We start from the raw sequence: 12,311 nt of genomic DNA, 5'->3' as shown, positions 1-12,311 counted from the left end.
TCATTTTGATTTTCCTTTATCATGTTTCTTCCAAGTATTCCTTCCTTTATATTCGCAGTGACACAATCATTATCTGTCTTCATCACCTCAATTTCAGTTATAGCCATTGATCTTTCCTATAGACTTTCTTCTTCTTCTCCTCCTCTTCTATATTTTAATGCTGCCAGATTATTTTATATTTTGATTGAATAATCAAACTGGATTGGTAATGTATCATTGGTGATATATCATTGATCTCATTGATGTGGATGTTCCTTTCACTGATACAGATTGTTATCCCTTCATGCCATTTCTTGGAATTCAATTATTACCCATTACATTCCACAAATCTTCATGGAGAATAAACCCAACATGCTAGTTTTTTTATCACTTCCAGGCTCATATTTCAGCACCTACTTGACCACTAGGTATCTTTAAATCTCACTACATGTCTGGTTACTTTTTATCCCTAGGTCAAACCTATTTGAGACAGTGTCTTTTATGCTAATTCTATCACGTAAGTTATCATTGGTAATATATCATTTTCTGCTTATGTCCATTATGTTCTGGGGTGTGGGAAAATGATTCAGACATAGAGCAATAGGGGTCAAGTCTGTGGTTTATTAATATTGGCTACTTCCAGATGAAGAAATACCCTCTACTAATAAAGTAAGCTCCTCATAGCCCTTTAAGAGTTGTCTAAAGCACTTAGAAATTAAGTAAGTAGGTGAAAGTCATATATCCAGAAACTGTCAGAAGAAGGACTTAAACCCATAGCTTCTGATTCTAAAGACTGATACTCTATCCACAACTCCATGATTCTTTTATACATAGTTTTTGTGGTTGTTCAGTCATTTTCAGTCATTGTCTGATTGTGACAAGATTTAGGGTTTTCTCGCCAAAGATATCAGAGTGATTTGACATTTCCTTTTCCAGCTCATTTTACCAATTGGGAATTTGAGGCAAACAGGGTTAAGTGACTTGCCCAGGGTCACAGGTGTCCGAAGCCAGATTTAAAATCAGGAAGATGTCTTTCTGACCCTAAGCCTGTTACTCTAGTCATTGTATCATAGTTGGTGCCCAATAAATGTTGATGCTAATCCTGGTGATGATACATTATCAATTTGAAGAAACTGAGGCAAACAGGCTTCAAGTGGAAGCTAGACAGCATGGTAATTAGAATATCAGGTCTGGTCTCAGGAAGACCTGAGTTCAAATTTGGCCTCAGACACTTACTTGGCAAGTCACTTGAACCTCTATTTGTCTCAGTTTCCTTATCTATAAAATGGGGATACTAATAGGACTCATCTCTCAGGGATGTTGTGAAGGTCAAATTATTTGTTTTTTGTTTTGTTTTGTTTTGTTTTGTTTTTTGCAGGGCAATGGGGGTTAAATGACTTACCCAGGGTCACATAGCCAGTAAGTGTCAAGTGTCTGAGGCTGGATTTGAACTCAGGTCTTCCTGAATCCAAGGCCAGTGCTTTATCCACTGCTCCACCTAACTGCCCCCTGTGAAGGTCAAATTAAAAAAAAAAAGTGTAGCACCTGGCAAATAATAAGTGCTGTGTAAATGTTAACTTTTTTTTTTTTAAGTGACTTGCCCTGGGTAAAAACAAAACAAAACAAAATAAAACAAAAACAAACAAAAACAAACAACAACAACAACAACAAAAAACAACTAGTGTTGGTGACAGAAATAAAATTTAGGATCAGCTCCAAGCCCATCACTCTTACTTACCATATCACCAAGCTATAATGAAAGGCACAGCTTATAGAAAAATAGTTGACGATTCTAGTCTACTCTGCCATCATTTGCCCTCATCTAATTTTTTTTTTTCACTTCTGGTTGCAATAGTTTAAGAAGGACATTATTAAGCTGGCACATATCAAGGGGATGGCTGGACATTCAAATGGAACGGTACCTTGAGTACCTGAAGATCTGTTGTAGAAACAAGGAGAAGAGAAGACTAGGAGGAATTGAAGGGGTCGGGGGTTGGGGGGAGGAGACAAGATAGCTAAAGATAGCTAGCTTCAAGTCTTTTTTTTTTTTTGTGAGGCAATTGGGGTTAAGTGACTTGCCTAGGGTCACACAGCTAGTAAGTGTTGTGTCTGAGACCGGATTTGAACTCAGGTCCTTCTGACTCCAGAGCTGGTAGCTGCACCCCCCCCCCACTAGCTTCAAGTCTTAAAGAGCAATCTTGAAGAGGATTAGATTTCTTTTGTTTGTTCATTTGCCTCTAGAAGACAAATAGTAGAGTGAGGGGTAGAAGTGCAACTAGCAAAATTTAGGCTACATACCAGGGAATAACAATCAAACAAAACTTGCTAACATCTAGTGCTATCAAAAAATGAAACAGGGTACATTGAGAGGTAGTAAATCTTCTTCTTCCCCATCCCCACCCTGGTTCTTCAAGCAGTCTAAACAAAACATCAGGTATGTAATAATGGGGATCCCTTTCATGTAAGAGTTGGACTAGGTGGCCCACTGTAGTTGTTTATGAAAATCAGATTTTGAGTTTCTGTGATTCTCTATGCAGGGGTTAACAAACTACCTTTTTGGGGGGCATGGGGGTAGGGCTCAGAAGCTTAGAATGGCTTTTAAGTTTTGAAATAAAATTTTATTGTACTTAAAAATGTTAAAACATTAAATAAAAGAAAAGAAAAACAAATAAGGAGCCTTATAAAAATACTCAGCAGCAATACCTACTGTATATATAAACTTACATAAAAGGAAGACTTTTTGAAATATTGGAACCTACTTTTTGCATCAAATATTTATATCTTGCATAGCTTCTAGCTTGGTGTTAGACACATGGAAAATGTCCAACAAATATTTATTGATTGATTAATTGCTCCTGATGTGCTTTTAATTTGAGAAATAAAGGTGAACATAGAGGTACAAAATCCCTACTGCCCATTACCAGCCATGTTAGTAGTTTCCTTTTGTAAGGCACTACAAAGAGCACTTGATGGGGCATCAGAAAACTCAGAATCCACTGCATCTGTGCCAATAACTAGCTTACTAACCTTGGGGAAATCATTTAAACTCATGGAATGTGTTTTCCTCATCCTGTAAAATAAAGGACTGAATAAATAATAATCTTTAAAGTTCTTTCTAGCACTAATATCCTCAGAAAATGCTGGGGTTTTTTTCTGGGTAATACTTTGGTATTAATAATTCAGGGCTTCTAAAGACTGAAGAGTTTGCATATAAAGAGTAGAAATTAAACTATAAAATAACATGAATAATATAGTTTTATATATTAAATCAACAAAGCCACATATGGCAATAATTTCTAAAAGATACATGGCAACTAAAACTTAAATTTTGATATACTTAAATTAATGAGTGTATAGATACACATACAGACACACATATATACATACACACATGTGTATATATGTATATGTGATTCTATAAAAGAGGGTACATATGACATATTATTATGTTTAAGCTGAATTATTAACATTTTCCCTATCACTTTCCTAAGTCCTGATAGTCATCAAAACATCAAGTGCTGATTTTTAGTTTTTGCTGATTTCCAGGGAGTAAATACTTAAAATAAACATTTAAAAAAATCAAATCTCATGGGTCAGTTTCAGCTGGTACAGCATACCCCTACTAACAGGGGATTCTTGAAGATCAAATAAAAGTCTTTCAGCCCCAACAGAATTACTCATTAGTGGTGAGGATCATTCAGGTCCTGGGGAACATATTTGTAGGCAGCAGCTGTAAGGTGCTATCTTCTATCTACACACTCATAGTTAAAGATAAATGAACATATAGCTCCTCAGTTGGCCACCCTGGGAGAATAGCCCTTACATCAAAGGAAATATATGCTTAAACAAGTCAGAGGAATGGGTCAGTTATTAATATCTTCCTGTTCCTGGATTTTTGTTTTTGTCAGTCACATTTAATTCTCAGTGACCCCATTTGGGGTTTTCTTGGAAAGTATACTGGAGTTATTTGCCATTTCCTTCTTCAATACATTTTACAGATGAAGAAACTGAGTCATAAAGGATTAAGTGACTTGTTTAAGGTCACACATCTGGCAAATGCCCAAGGCCAGATTTGAATTTAGGGCTTCCTGACTCCAGGCAATCTATCCATTTTGCCACATAGCTTCTGGTACCTATCTTCTAATGACCTGGTGACTTGGAAGTTCATTTATTTTCTAGGAGGTCTTCTGGTTCTGTATTATTTGCCCTTACTTTTAACCACACTCCTTTTCAATAATTTCACCTCTGCCCTACCTTTGACAAAACTCGTGTGTGCTTCAAATGCCTGTCTGTCTTGCTATCTAATATTGCCCTGATCCCTGGTATCCATGTATGTTCTAATTGTCTACGTGTTTTTTGTTTGTTTCTTTCTTGATTTACCCCTTTACTTTGATCTTCAAGTCAGTCCTGATTCTTGATTTGGAGCATAGTATTTTTACTTAGAAGGAAAGAGATTTTGAGGCTCATCTAATTTAACTTTCTCATTTTATAGTTGAGGAAAATGAAGCTCAGAAGAGACAATTACTTCCTCAAAGTCACATAGGTTTATAGGTGTCAGTTAGGTAAAAAACACAACAAAACAAAACAAAACAAAACAACCCCCACCCCCAACATTCTCTACTTCCAAATCTAGTGCTTCCTCTAGTAAACCATACTGTTTGCCAACTTGGTGTTGACCAGGCCTTTTATTTCTGGCTATGTATACAATCTATTTCTCCTATTCTTGCTCCTTATTTCATAAACATGATGTATGACTGCCTTTTCTCCTCATTCTGATAAATAAATAGATGGTATAGTAGATAGAGTACCAGGCCTTGAGTCGGGAAGACTCATTTTTGTAAGGTTACAATCTGCCCTCAGACATTCAGTAGTTGTGTGATACTGGCAAGTCACTTAACCCTAGTTTCCTCAGTTTCCTCATCTGTAAAATGAACTAGAGAAGGAAATGGCAAACCACTCTAGAATCTGCCAAAAAAACTCTAAATGGAATCATAAAGAGTGAAGCATGGCTAAAAAATGACTGAACAACAATGATGAAGTAAGATCATCCCACAAAGGCTACTTCATCTATTTAGGAAGTCAGCCTTGATCTTTTAGCATCAACAACAGCAACAAGAACGAGTATTCATATAATACTTTAAGGTTTGCAAAGTATTTAACTAATGAATGCCTTTTCCTTTTATCCTGACTACAACCCAGGGAAGTATTTGAGGGAATGGAGAAACATATTAAATGTATGTAAAGCAAGATTTAAACTCAGGTCTTCATACTACCTTCATACCTAGCTCTCTATTCATCGTGACTCCTCACTGACTAGAAGAGCCTCTTCATGCACACACATACAAACACACACATACACAAACACACACATATATGTATACACTCATATATATGTATATACATGTATGTATATATGTGTATATATAATCCTCATTTTGATTTACTAAACACTTAAATATATATACATACTATATATACTTACTATATTATATATAGTAAAGTATATAGTAAATCATAAAATGAGGATTATATATACATGCATATATACATATACATACATATATAATTATATATTATATATAGTAAAGTGCTTAGGAAATCATAAAATGAGGATTATATATACATACATACAATAAAATGCTTAACACAATGCCTGACACATAATCACATAATAGGCATTAAAACATAACATGACTTTTCTCCAATTATTCATAGTTGGTATGTACGAAATCTTATCTCCTTTACCAGAACAATGTCACCAATTATATCAATATAGATTATAAATCAACTTTCCATGTTATGACCAGTTCCTTATCACCCAATTCTTGAGCGGTTCCATATACTAGGACATTATAATGTGAAATCTCCTTATTTTTCCCAGCGAACTAATCACCTAAAGAGGATTTAAGTTTCATCTCTATTCTGATGACTCTCAAATCTATATTTCCAGCTTCAATCGCTCTACTGAGCTATAGGTCTACATAATTTTTGGCCCTTTGGATATTATGAATTGGATATATCTTGAACAGCTTAATCTCACCATTTCCAAAAGGGAATTCATTATCTTTCTTTCCAAACCTATTCCACTTCTGAACTTCTTTTATTCTGTAAAGCATAGAAAAATCTTTCCAGTCACAAAGATTTTCAACCCCAGAGTCATTTGGGATATTTTAGTTAGTCAATAAACATTTATTTAGCACCAAGTACATGTTAAACACTGTGGTAGGCACTGGGGATACAAATAGAATAAAATGAAATACTGTTCCTGATCTGAAGTAGCTTATGATCTAATATAGGGTGATAACACAGAAAAGAAAGTTGAAAAGGGGGAGGGAGAACTTGTCAGAACATGCAGAGATGATGGAGAAATACAAAGAAGTATGAAAACAATATAGCTGTTGGGAAATGGGGAGAAGATTGTGCTGGTCCCATTTCTTAAATTGAAGTTTAGAAGTCATCCCTCTGTTCTCCTGCCAGAGAGACCAATAATAGGGACACAAGGTACTTATGAGATGTGAGTACCAAATATGATTTAACCTTTAAGGATAATGAGATCTCCTAATGATGTGTTTCCTGGTGTATGAGGTCATTCTGGAGATCTCATCCAATTCACATATTCATTCAGTCAGCAAATCTTGTCACTTCTATCCACACAACATGCCTGTCATCTATCCTTATCTCTCCATTCACCCAGCTGCCACCCTTATTTGTACCCTCGTCACCTCTCTCTTGGACTCTTAAAATAGCTCCCTGATATGTCTCCTTGCCTTAAACTTCTCCTAATTTCAATTTCTTTATTGTGAAGACACCAATATTTTTCCTAAAGCATAGGGCAGGCCTCTTCTAAATCCAGACCACTAGTGGCTCCTTTTTACCTGTAAGAGCAGCTATAATTACATTTAACCACTTTTAAAGCCCTTTATTATTTGTCCTTAACTTTCTTTATCACCCTTGTTATATATTACTCACTTTTATTAACATACCAAATTGGCCTTTTCTTCTGGTTCTCATTCATGAATCCATCTCTTGGCTCTTCGCTTTTGTATGGGCTTTATCTTATCCATGAAGTTCAATCCTTCCTCACTTCTGCCTCTTAGAATCCTTACTTTCCTTCCAAGATCATACTAAATGCCAACTTGTACTGGAAGCAATAGAGGACCTTCCCTAAAGTCAGAAAGAGTTCAAATCTGGCCTTCAACACTAGCCTTGTGACCCTGGTAAAGTCCCTTTATCCTGCTTGCCTCTATTATGCATCTATAAAATGAACTTGAGAAGGAAATGGCAAACTACTCCAGTATCTTGGCCAAGAAAACCTCAAATAGGGTCATGAAGAGTCAGACATAACTGAAACAACTTGATAACAACAATCAGAAACATTTCCTGACACAATCCACCCCTCCCCAACTTCTTTTATCTCCCAACCATACCACCTCAAATTTATATATAAGTAAGTGTTATATTTTTCTGTTAGATTGTAAGACGCTGAAGGAAGGGAATATTTCACTTTTTATCTTTTTATCTCCATTCTGAGAACGCTGTCTGGCCTTATGATAGGCACTTAATAGATTTTTGTTGATTGCTGAATTGTTTGAGAATCCATGTTGGCTCTTCACATGGCCCATATCCTAGCAAGTACCTTTCTCTGCTTTATCAGTTAAAGCAAAAATTTATGATGATAGCCTGCTTTTCTCTAAATTGTATGAACTAGAGAAATAGGTAGATACTGATAATGATCTGTAACTCCTTGTTTTTAAATATAAATGTCAATGGTGGGAAGTTCAAGTATGCCTTTGAATTAATTTTGAGATTAGTTTTGGATAATGAACTACTAGATATCTAAGCCATTAAAATTGGTTTAACAGTGTTTTTATGCCAGCTAACTGGTCAGACTAGAGTAGCTCACCTATTAGAAAGAAAACAAAACAACCAAAAAAAAAAAGGCCCAGATCTTTCTGAGAGATGGGATTTTTTTATACCTTCCTTTAATTGTATGGAACAAATATCTGGAGGGAGTACAGAAATGGTAAAAGTGGCCAGGCCAAAAGAAAGAAAAAACAAAACAAAAACAAAAAACCAAGTATGTCTACACAAGAGACAGCTTGACAAAGCCCCAAACAACAAGAGTTTGGTGGTATTGTTTTGTTCTGTTTTCCCTAGCTGTGGAAGGAGAGAAAAAGATTAGATGAAGAGAGAGAAATGGAGAGAGAGTGAGGAAAAGAGAGAGAGAGAGAGAGAGGAGATTTGTTCATGACTAGCCTGTTACTAATTTTGGGGGTGGGGGGTGGGGCAATGAGGGTTAAGTACCTTGCCCAGGGTCACACAGCCAGTAAGTGTCAAGTGTCTGAGGCCAAATTTGAACTCAGCTCCTACTGAATCCAGGACTGTTTCTTTATCCACTGTGCCACTTAGCTGCCCCCTAAATTTTAGAAACTAGATGTAAAATGAGGTATTTTTAACTAAAACTTTAAAATACTCTATACTAAAGTGGCCAGTTAGTTTTTAGTGGAGAAAACTCTTAAAGAATAATACAGTTTTGTACAGGCAAAGAGAAATGGTATAGCATTTAAGCCTTGTTCACAAGTAGAAAGGGTTCATGCATATTATACATAGGAGATAATTAGAAGATAGCCATAACTATTGAGTAATAGTGGGGATTTTCTTGGCTAGATAAGGTTAGGCAATATTATGAAAGAAAGTAGATTTTTTTTATAAAGATTTGCAATAACAAAATCTGAAATGAAGCTTGAAAGTTTAAAATTTCAGTTAAACAGAAAATTCAAGTAAAAAGAATATTGCATTCCCTGAGCTCTCCAGTTAATCAAGATTTTATTATAAGCATGAAAGCTCTTTGGAATTAAGCAGCTCTTCAAGTACAGTAGAATTCCAATAAATTGATTTTACACGGTGGGAAGAAATTGTATTTTAAAAATCAAAATAGGACCTTTAGCAATTGAACATTTGGGAAATGAAAAGAAAAAATAGACCTGAATATCACCCAATGACCCTGACACTACTAATTTCTGTGTAGGGATTAACTTTTTAGAGCATAGATTAAACTTATCATCCATAGGAAATCATTGAATTTTCTTTAGGTTAAAATATTAGAAAATTAATGATATATTAGTTTATTTCACTCAGAGAAGGACCTATTATAATTCTGAGAATGTTATCTCACTAACATTCAATTATAACTTGCTATCAATCAATTTAAAAAGAATCCCCAAGTGACCATTCAACAAAGACATTTGTTATTTATATACATATGCATACACTCATATATATGTATGTGTGTGTGTGCATGTATATATATATATATATATATATATAATGATTTCCTATCTAAACCTGAATCAAAATTGAAATGTTTCAAAGTGTTTTCAAAACCACTACTTTTTTTTTTTTTACTTTACAAGTCTGTAAAGTAGGCAGGGAAGGTATTATTATCTTCTCAGGTAAAAATTAAGGAAACTGAATCTTATAGAGAGGAAATTCATTATCCCAGTTCACAAAGGAAATCGATATCAGAAGCTCAAATTCTTGACTCCTAATCTTATAGGTTCTCTACCAAAGAACATCTAATCAGTGTTCTATTAGTCTATTTAGATTCTTTTAAATAGATGTTCTAAAATATTGGTGGGGATGTGGAAGAATTGAGCCACTAATGCACAGTTGGAAGAGTTCTCAACTGATCTAACCATTCTAGAGAGCAACTTGGAACTACGCCCTAAGAGCTATAAAATTGTGCATACACTTTCATCCAACAATACCACTACTAGGTCTGTATCCAAAAAAAAAAAAAAAGGAAAAGAAAAAGAACCAAAGAACCTATATATACAAACATATTTCTTGTGACTTTTTGTGTTGACAAAGAATTGGAAAATGAGGAAATGCCTATCAATTAGGACTTCCACTTGTGTAATTGGTATCATATTTATTGATTGTCATTGGGTGAGGGAGGCATTGGTAGGAAGGAGAGGAAGTCAAAATGTTTAAAAGAAATATTAAAAAAAACAAATAAATGAATTTTAAAGTAAATGTGGTCAATACTTTCTTTTGAGTGAATGAATGCTTGAATGAATGGATATATTTATGTATTATTGCACATAGATAGATAGATAGATAATTACATAAGAAGTCCTGAAAGGAGATCAAAGGTAACACTGTAAATAACTTTTTTTTCTGCTACAAGTTGGCTAGATGGCCATTGTCTTGGTAAATAAAGTAAGGAATCAGCATTACAGGCCTGTCTTTTAAGCATCTTTGATCCTTTTTTTGTAAGAATACTCAGATTTCATAATATGTTCATTATTTAAAAGGTAGAATAAGGGGGAAACACTTAAAGAACCAAAGTATGCTAGTTTTAATGATTGAAAATCATTCAAGATCTAAACAGAGCTTAATTTTAATCATTAAATGTACAGTAGTTTCAGCTATGCAAAGTAAATTAGTGAAACTTGTATTCAAAAAAAATTCTACTTTACAGTAAAACACAAAGAAACACAGATCACAATAAGATCATATCTCCCTCTGACTCTATTAAATAATAATAATTTGTATAGTGTTGCACCATGAATTCTTGCTATAGCTGATAAAGGAAATAAATGCTATACATACTAGCAAACAGGCCATACTAAGAGAAAGGATTCCCCAGGTATACTTTTTACAGAAAAATTACAGTTGAGAAGAGATGTTTCTTCTTCATCTAATTAATTGTTGTTTTTTTTTTTTCCAAGAGTGGGGCAGAAAACATAGAAAAGGTGAATTAGAGGGCACAGGGTACTAGGTCAGTTCAATGTTCAGCTAATAATTCCACATATATCTTGCTGATCACATCTATATGACTAAAATTTCTCCAGAAGATGACACTAAGATACTGTATATGAGACAAGTCTTGTTAACTACAAGAGGCAAATGGAGAGGAAATTCAGTTTATTGTGGGAGATAATGAATTCATTTTTAGACACACTGAGTTTGAGGTGCTAGGGGAGTATTTACAGAGAAATACCAAATATGCATTTGATAATGAAGGTTTGAGATTAGTGAGGGAGCTCAAGGATGTAGATAAAAAGACAAAGGCTAAAGGGTGATAGCTGACATGGGTGTAATAAACAAAGAAGGGAATATAGAAAGAGATATTGCTCTCAGTTCCTTAAATATAGAGTTAAAGAGAAATGTATGTGGTTTCAAGGTAAAAGTATATCCTTGTATCTAAGAAGAAGTTAATTTTTTTTCCTTATCATCACATTAGAATTTGATCTGATGACTGAAAGTCACTGAAGACCAAGCAGGCTTGAGCAATGAAAAACAAATAATTTAGCTTACGTTGACTAGTAAGACCTGTGGAATGGTACCTGTTACTATAAAGAAAGCAGGATTTGATTCAGATCTTACAAATGTACCACATTGAAAAATTCCAACACCTAGCAGATTAGCAAAGGTAATGAGCTAAAATGGGGAACAGCCTGCCAAGCTTGACAGCAGTGTTCCCAGAACAGCATGTTTTTCTTGCAGGCCCCAATGAATACGCATAAAACAGCTTTCAAGAGTAGTATCCAGCAGCACATTATAAATTGCAAGAGTCCTGCTGAGAGACAATCAGGACAAGAGTGGTAACAGTGTGAGTAATAAAGAGAACCTGGTGTGTGAGATATTGTGGAGGTAGAATAGATTGGACTTGATGACTTATACATGAAGAATGAAGGATAGTGCAAGTCAAGGCCTATTCCTGGATTTTGAGACTCAGTACTTAGAAGAATAGTGGTGCCATCAACAGGAACTGGGAAGCCAGGAAGAAATTAGGGTTTGTGTTAAAAATAATCAGCCTGTTTTGGGTTATATTAAGTCCGAAGTGATTTTAGGAAATTGAGGTATTTTTATTTAGCAATTAAATGTAAATGTTGTATGGAAATTTACGACAGACTTGTGGAATAGAGGTATTAATGTAAGAGTAAGATGTAGGAAATAGGATGGAATGGGGTCTTTAAATATATTGGTATAAGAAATTCTACTCAAGGAACCCTGTCTATTAGTAAAGATCAACACATTACCTACCTTTAATACATTTTCTGTCTTTATATTGGTGACTTGCCTGGGACAATTAGAAGTTAAGTTACTTATCCAACATTAAATAGCCAGTGCATATTATAGGTATGTCTTGAACCCAGTTCTTCCTGACTTCCAGAACATCTCTCTGCTTATTATTTCACATTGCATCTTACAAATATTGAATGTCCTTTGCTTTTTTAAGAGAACCAATGACATCATGGGTTGCTGCCTTGACTCACACATGAATTGGATTTATGTGAAACAGAATTACACATAAAAATTTCATT

The 12,311-nt window shown here is 34.8% G+C and overlaps 1 pseudogene; it reads left to right on the top strand.

Annotated features, from left to right (window-relative positions):
• LOC122748807 overlaps nt 1-11,592 on the top strand; it is an 80,578-nt pseudogene extending 68,986 nt beyond the window's left edge.
• The last annotated feature ends 719 nt before the right edge of the window (nt 11,593-12,311 follow it).

This window comes from Dromiciops gliroides, chromosome 1 (genome assembly GCF_019393635.1).
Source record: "Dromiciops gliroides isolate mDroGli1 chromosome 1, mDroGli1.pri, whole genome shotgun sequence".
Taxonomy (NCBI): domain Eukaryota; kingdom Metazoa; phylum Chordata; class Mammalia; order Microbiotheria; family Microbiotheriidae; genus Dromiciops; species Dromiciops gliroides.
This window is presented reverse-complemented; position numbering and strand designations above follow the sequence as displayed.